This window comes from Chiroxiphia lanceolata, chromosome 2, assembly GCF_009829145.1.
Source record: "Chiroxiphia lanceolata isolate bChiLan1 chromosome 2, bChiLan1.pri, whole genome shotgun sequence".
Lineage (NCBI taxonomy): Eukaryota > Metazoa > Chordata > Aves > Passeriformes > Pipridae > Chiroxiphia > Chiroxiphia lanceolata.
In genome coordinates this window covers 9,833,422-9,841,112 of record NC_045638.1, presented here as the reverse complement: position 1 = coordinate 9,841,112, position 7,691 = coordinate 9,833,422, and the positions used below count along the sequence as shown (strand labels likewise).

Here is a 7,691-nt window from a genome sequence, read left to right as displayed (position 1 = left end):
AAATCCCATTTGAAGGCAATGGAAAGTCTCCCATTGAGTTTGATGGCCTTTGGATCAGTCCCTAAGTGCATTTAGACTTAATGAGATGTTAATGTGAATTTTATGCTGCTGTGTATAGGAATAGATTTTCCAAACTTCTTTTTTCCCCCCACTAATGCAAAAGAGTGATCCGCCTTTTTAAATTTTTAAATTTTATTTTCCTGCTATAATCGTTATGCATGCAGAAGGAGGATTTATGCAGCTCATTCTGTTCCCCACCTTCACCCCCTCCCACCAACCTTTATCGCTGGCAGACTGAAAACTGCAGAGAGCATCATCCGCTCTCGGGGGCGTCCAAGTAAGAAAATATCGGCTTTTCCTTTTTGCTAATCATTGTCTTGAAACTTCGGTTTGAAGAACGGCAAAATTAAGGCTTAGGGGGGAGGAAAAAAAGAAAAAAAAAAAAAGAAAAAAACCCCAAAACCAAAACCAAACAACCAGGAACACGAACAACCCCAAACCACCCAAACACGGGGATATCGGGAAAGTCTAATCTTGGTTTCTTGCACCACCTGGCGGGAGATGCGCGCGGGGGCAGGTCCTTCCCGGCACCTAAAGCGACAGCCCGGGGCGGCGGAAGATGGGCAGGGAGCTGCTTCCTTCTCCCATGGATTTTTGGAGTATTTTACCGGCCCCAAGGAAGGCAGCCGGGGGTGGGAGGCGAGGGTGGGTGCCGAGTGGCAGGTCTCGGCTCAGGCACAGGTTTCTCCATCGAGGTGAGATTTCTTGTTGGGCGCCGAAAGGGAATGATGCTTGTTCTGCAGCTCCTTAGCGCTGTCAAGCGAGTTTAACTTCCCGGAGGACGCGGGGACATTGTGTGACTCACCGCGGAGGAAAGATTAACCCCTTGGTTTCAATGGCCTAAGGCACGACCTGATGGTTATGCACAAGTTTGCAGAGCTGTATGCCTGTTGGACAAGTATTTCACACGTGAATACATAGAAATTCTCTGAAGAGAAAAATACATCTTATATCTCAGTCACCCTGAGAAGAATAAAAACATAATTTGCTCAGGGCCGGTGATATTTATGACCTAGGGAACACCCACTGAGTGTGGAAAGTTGGAGACTCATCACAACATTACTGTAGGAAGTGATTTTCATCAGTGTGAGCAACTCAAATACTTCTCAGAAGCTGTTATCTTAAATCTAATCTTTTATAAATAATTGGAATACAGACAGAAGTTAATGGCAACATTTTCATGCCCTTAGGCAGAAAGTGAGTTTTCTCTGGAGCACACTGCTCTGCATCTTTAAAAATCTGAGTAGAAGGTTCATCCCAAGCTGAATTACAAGGGAAGCCCTGGCTCCAGAAAATGGTAGCTAGGAGAGTGGCTGAAGTGACACACACTCCCTAGGACAGCTGTCCTAGCAAGAAGGTGGGAAGTAGGTTTCAGACTATGAGAGTTATTCTGGTTGCTCAACATCCTACTGGCCTGATGGCTTTTTTGAGCTACCTTGAGTGTGGCACTGTAATGAGGCTCCAGAGTCTCAGACCCCTTTCCAGAGAGGAGGCAGCTTGTCTAACAGCACTAACACAGTGATGATGACACAGGATTACACTGTGCCAAGGATTACACTGTGAACTGAAGCACAAGGAGAGAGAGATTTGCATCTGGCCATGTGAAAAAGCATATCCAGCTATGTGACAGCGTGAGTGCATGCAGCCAGGACTGTGCAACAATGACTCTGGGCATATGGTTAGACACATGGAAAGAGGGTTTTCCAAGGATTCATAGCCAAACTATGTGGCCCGCTGCAGCAGGAGAGGTGGCAAGCTCTGACTAGGGTACTTGACACCAGTGAGGTGGAAGTAGCTGCAAAGTTTCATCATTTATCAGTTTTCCCAAGGGCTCAAGAATTAAAAAAAAAAAAGAAGGGTTACCAGTAGAGAATATTTATAACAACCATTATTTATTTTCTCTCCATTCCTTTGATATCTGCTTCTGTGGTAAAGGCCGGTTATTTGACAGGCTGGAGAGTATATATTCTCATTGTGTTGATTGATAATTGAAGTATTTGTAAGTCAGACTTGATTATGTAAAATGTTAGGCATGTTTGACTTTTAAATAGAAACTTTCCTCAAACATACATCTTGAAAGGCCATTACAAACCCTCTTTTCCCAAAAAGCCTGAAAAGAGACACACTATCTTCTTTAAATGTCATCAAACTAAGCCTATTTATTACATATATCAGATTCAGCTTAACACCCTCAGAATGATGTTGCATTTTAGGAGTGTGGTAATCTCTAAGACTGCTTGAAAACATGTTGTTCTTCTGTGAAAATAAAGGAAAGTACGCCCTGCATTAAAACCCAAACCAGAAAAACTTGCATTTACCAGAGAACTACTATGTTACACCCTTGGCCAAGAATTTTCTGATCTAGCTGAAGTCTGAGCAGCTTTTAACATTAACCACTTGTAAAGCATACTGGAGTATGGCCATGGGTAGGCATAGTAAATTTTGAAATATGAAATCACATCCTCAAATAGATAATTCCTGCAGTGGGCCAGTCGCAATAGCTCTATCAACTCAAACATTCCTCCCACCCAGATTGTATGGGCATGTCCAACACCTGGTTTGTGAATTCTGCCAGCAATGCAGGAACAGCAATAGTGCACCAGGTGAGCTGTAGCAGATGATATCTTTTATCTAGATTCACAAGCTGATCACCCCAGCTGTTTGGTACAGTTTGTTTACTCCTTGAATTCCCCCCTGTGCTTCTCTCTTTGCTTCATCTGCACGGAGCAAAATATGTATATAAATGAAAAGGAACTCAGGTTGACAGACCACAAGTTCACTGCCAAAGGAAGATTAGCTCCCAGACACGTAGAACAGGAAGACATTACCTATTTTGCCTCAGCTGCACTCAATGAGCAGTGATTATTCACAAGGTCCAGAGTTTAAGTGTGGCAGATGGATGCAGACTAGCAGTTCCCATGAACAAAGATTCTGTCTCAAAAAAAAAAAGGTGTTGTTCAGCTCCTGGAAAAGAAATTTACCTCTCAGCAGGGACTGGCAGCTCTAATCTTATTTACATTTCTCAAAGCAGTGGTACGCATCTCTCTCTTTCTCAGCCCTAACTCTTTCTGCCAGCTGAAGCTGTGCTACACAGATAGGTAGTAAATAACGTGGGATTGTGCAGATTGTTGTGAGGCCTTTTCCTTCTCCTGTGCTGCAAGCGCCTTTTCAGAAGAAACAGTTAAGCTGTCAGCAGAGCAGGATTACAAATCTGATACTCAATGCACTTTTGGACAGTTAGAGCTTTCAGGCGTTTTCCATGAATAGGCACCAACCTTTTCACTGCCACGCTGGTGAGGTGTTCTGTTGGGTTAGTCATTTTTTTAGACAGGGATCAGAGAAACAAGTGCAGGAAGGTAAAACCAGATATTTTGTAGATTCGTGTAAGGCAGAAAAAAAGCTAAGGCTATGAGACAACGTAATTTTACTCCCAGGCGTTGAATTAAAGCATCTTTCAACCTTATTTAGGGGATTTGCATTGTCAAAGCAAAATTCCTGATCATAAGCACTTGTTGCTGTAAATATTGAGAATTCTGCTCTGTGAAAATACAGATGAGACATATTAGCAAACATAGCATTGTGTCTCATTATGACTTCTGTGCACAATGAAAATGTTAAAAGCAATACAGTTTCTGAAATAATGCTGGCACTTAGAGTATAATGGTGCACCCTTGAAGATGTTGTTATTTTACAAATGTTCAGCATGCAGGCACTCATACTAATGCTTGTTGTAATACAACAGAAACCTGTACTGCCATAAATTCTCACTAACGCAATCTACTTAGAGGGATGGGAGAAGTTGCCTTTATGTTATGTTGTTCATTTGAATGTCAACGTCGTTCTTTATTCCTCTATTCATATGACTTTATTAATAAAAATATTTCTTAGGTGGATATGAGCAAACAGCCCAGATTAAGTACATGTAAGGCTCCGGTGACTGCAGCAACAGTCAGTGCCTCTGGGCAGCCACCTCTGCTTGAGGGATTTGGGCTCACACCCTGAAGGCATTAATAAGGTCGGGAGTCTCAGGCATAGTAATAAGGGAGGAGTTCCCAGGCTTTGAAGAGCCTTAGGCTCTGATATACCTCTCAACAGCTGCTCCGGGCAGAAGGAGTCACAGCATTGCCTTGTGGTGGAAAATTACTAATTCATTTCCATAGGTCAGAGGCTGAAATTTCTGGGGCTGGTGTACATCACAGGGCATCACTGCTCCTGCCACCAGCCTGCCACAGAGCCACCACCCACGCCTGACAAATTGATACAGTCCTGTCCCACAAAGCTCCCTCTTCACAGGGAGGCACTTTGAAGTAGAAACAAGAAATGTCACAGAACTCATGATAAAAACCTGAACTCTGGCAACAAAGTGCCTCCTTTTGGTCTATTAACAGCACAAACAGCAAGTACTAGCACAGAAGATGGAGCTCTGCCTTGTGCTAATAGGTAACACAGTTTCTCCTTATCCCTAAATAAAAAGGCTACAAGGACGGACACAAAGAAGAGAAAAACAAAACAAAACACACACACATTAAACAAACAAACAACAAAAAGAGGATCCCTGAAATCTTTGAAGCCAGAGATTATCAGAATTTCTGGTTATTCCCCCCATCATAGTGCAATCAGATTCACTTACCATCTACTCAGTTACCTTAGATCCTGAACACTTCAGCATGATATTTATAGAGAAACAGGAGGGAGGAAATGCTATGTCATCTTCCAACACTGTAATCAATTTTGTGCTGGTTTTACTGAACTAGAAAGTGTGCATTTGTTTTTGTGAAGTATTGCCATTAAAAGTGTTTTCTCAAATAATGCAGATTATTTCCAGGAAAGGGATGAAAAAAGTCCATGGCTTTCTATAGTGAAAATACCCCAAACAGTGTAGCCTGTCTCTCCACTGTGTTTTTCAAAAGAAAAGCTCCTCCTAAGGCTCTGTGCAGAAGATGACAGTGAAGAGAATGTACCTTCTGATGTCTAATTGGCTACCACAGAGAAAAAGTGAATTGCAATGAAAGTGATACAAAAATACAGTTTAAGGGCAACATGTTTCTTTGTCCTTACTGTCATATATGAAATTATAACATAGAAATGTGGCAGGTTGCAGTAATTGTAACCAAATTATGATCAACAGAAATAGTATTCTCTTTTTCTAGTAAACTACTTCTCATTTTATTGCATCTTCACACACATGCACTATGGATAAGTTCTCAAAATATTGTCTTTTGCCTTTAATTATCTAGAATTAGAGTTTAATGCCACAGAAATCACAGAGTATTCTGAGTTGGAAAGGGCCCACAAGGATCAATTATAGAATGCTATTTTTTTAAATTACGTGGAAAACATTTTTTCCTCACTGTCTCTTTACATACATTTCTACAAATAGTGACATATGTCTCTACTCAGCTTTTACTTGGGCCACTCCTACTAGGTAACACCACCATCATTATGTCCAGGCCATGATGGGATCCCATCCTCTCTCTCCATCATTCCTTGAAGCTACCAGCCGCACCACACAATCAAAAACATACACGAACAAAACCTTTCTACTTTTCTTTTTACTTTTGTAGTGTGTGGGAGTCATTCTAACTGCAGGTGTCGCCCTGGAATCCGTGGCAAAAAATAATACATAGTCACATAGCTCTGGAGCTCCCTTAAAAAGTACTTTCGTCTGTGAGAAGCTTGAGCCTCGCCGATATTCAAGATTTTTAAAAAAACATTATTACTAGATTCTTCCCTTTTCATATTATGAACTTTTTAGTGCTACAAAATTAATGCTGAGATTAATGAAAATGCTACAGAGTGGAGAACTTTTCACAGATGCACAGCTGGGGAAGAAAGGAAACCTTTGAGTAGAGGAGCTGCTGGCTGACAGCACAGAGCAGAAGTGTGAGCTAAGGCAGTGAATACCAAATAGCATAAGCATGAGTTTTCATTACCTCAGAACTCTATCTTTCATTATTATTATTATTATTTTTACCATGTATCCTCTCATTTTTCAATCACCTCATGATCTTCTGACTGACAGAAGTCAATCTCTATACGACTATTCTGGATTATTTTATTATGGAGAATTATTTGATAACAGAGTATGTTTCATCTCTACCTATCTTTAAGTGATCTCAGTGAGAAGCTGGAAAAACTCAAAGGAACTTGAAGAAAATGTGTAGGTAAGTGTCAAGGGAGAATGAAGGTAAACTAAAAATGCTTCTGTGAGGAATATGAATTTAGTAATACCTTCCTTCTAAACACAAAACTGAGACATGACCATGATGGTAGGATTAATGGATGTACGCAGCATTTCAGGATTGTGTGAGTGGTAGAAACAAGACAGTATTTTGATTTTCTATAATAGAAAGCAAAATTAGAAACTGTAAGAAAAAGAATGGTGTTCTAAAATCTGTTCTCTATAGACTGAGGAAGACTGCAAAAGAAAAGAAACCCACATTATTGAGCTGAATTATACTTCTACGACATGTTTGAGGAATGAGTGAAGAATTTTGCAGTTCAGTTCCTAAATTCACTTTCACTGCAAGTGTATGTTTGCCAACATGTCAGTGCTGCCTCAGCTCTCTCTGTCAGCTGCTTTTCTTCTGAGGGCTGTCTCTGATATTCTTCCTTTCCATTACCATTTGTCACCTGGTAGATAAAACTCTAGATTTCTGAGCTTAATAGGCCACAAGTTCATAGCAAACAGCCTGCTGGTCAATGTAGTGAGCTATGACAGGCTGAACAGCAACATTACATTAGTTAGGGAGTGCTGGTTTTTTCCCTAACCCAAAGGCAATCATAAATCTGAATTCAGAAATTTCTGGCCTGTAAGAATGATAACTCTGGGATTTTGCTTGTTTGTTTGTTTGTTTGTTTGTTTCCAGACTATTAATTACAATTTGTATTTGATCTCCAACATATTTTCCATCTTGGTTGGAGATAACAAGTACAGTAACTCAAAGTTTATATTTCTGTACCTTGAAAAGAACTTGTTCTATGCTTTTAAATGTAGAAAAAGTATTGATTTGGTGTATACATGCTACATATGACAGAACTTTATAACTCAAATTACCAACAATTTTCCCCGTTCTCTGCTGCACTCCCTTCCTCCCTTCCTCCAATGTGCTGACAGCAGGGCTGACTGCACTCTTATGACATAATGCAGTTTGGATTTTTACTTTGCTGTCAGAAGAAATAAAACACAGAAGGAAATACTGGCTGCTGGAATGACTTTGGTAAGACTCTACTTCTATGGATATGTGTGTTTTTCTGTCAAGAATCTGTGAAAATAATAGTGAAAATGAGAAGTTACCTAATATATCACGACTCTGTGAAGGGCCCTCATTCAGCTCCTCTGACATTCATACCTTGTTCCTTGTGATCCTGCTGGGCAGTGTGTGTGTTTCCATTTGTAGCTCTCCAAGGAGCACACACCGCAAAACGACGACACAGGCAGCAGTGACATCACTCTCAGATACAAACAACCACCCACAACCTTACCTATTAAACTCATCAGACACTTCAGCTTGCTTCTCTTGATTCCAAAGATTTACCTAGAAAAAATTAGAGCTGCTAAACAGAAAACATAGTGTGTTTAGTCACTACATCTTTTGAAGTCAAATAATACAAGGTTAAATTAAAAAGAT

The 7,691-nt window shown here is 40.5% G+C and overlaps 1 long non-coding RNA gene across 3 annotated transcripts; it reads right to left on the bottom strand.

The window, feature by feature from the left end:
• Positions 1-627: 627 nt before the first annotated feature.
• On the bottom strand, positions 628-7,445 carry LOC116782888. 3 transcript variants are annotated; one of them, XR_004355399.1, is made up of 3 exons: positions 7,358-7,445; positions 2,889-3,024; positions 628-947 (listed from the first exon to the last, which is right to left on the bottom strand). It is a non-coding gene; the product is annotated as an uncharacterized LOC116782888 (long non-coding RNA). The 3 variants fall into 3 exon arrangements; XR_004355397.1 differs by lacking the exon at positions 628-947 and adding an exon at positions 2,262-2,316; XR_004355398.1 differs by lacking the exons at positions 628-947; positions 7,358-7,445 and adding exons at positions 2,262-2,316; positions 7,118-7,155.
• Positions 7,446-7,691: the final 246 nt, after the last annotated feature.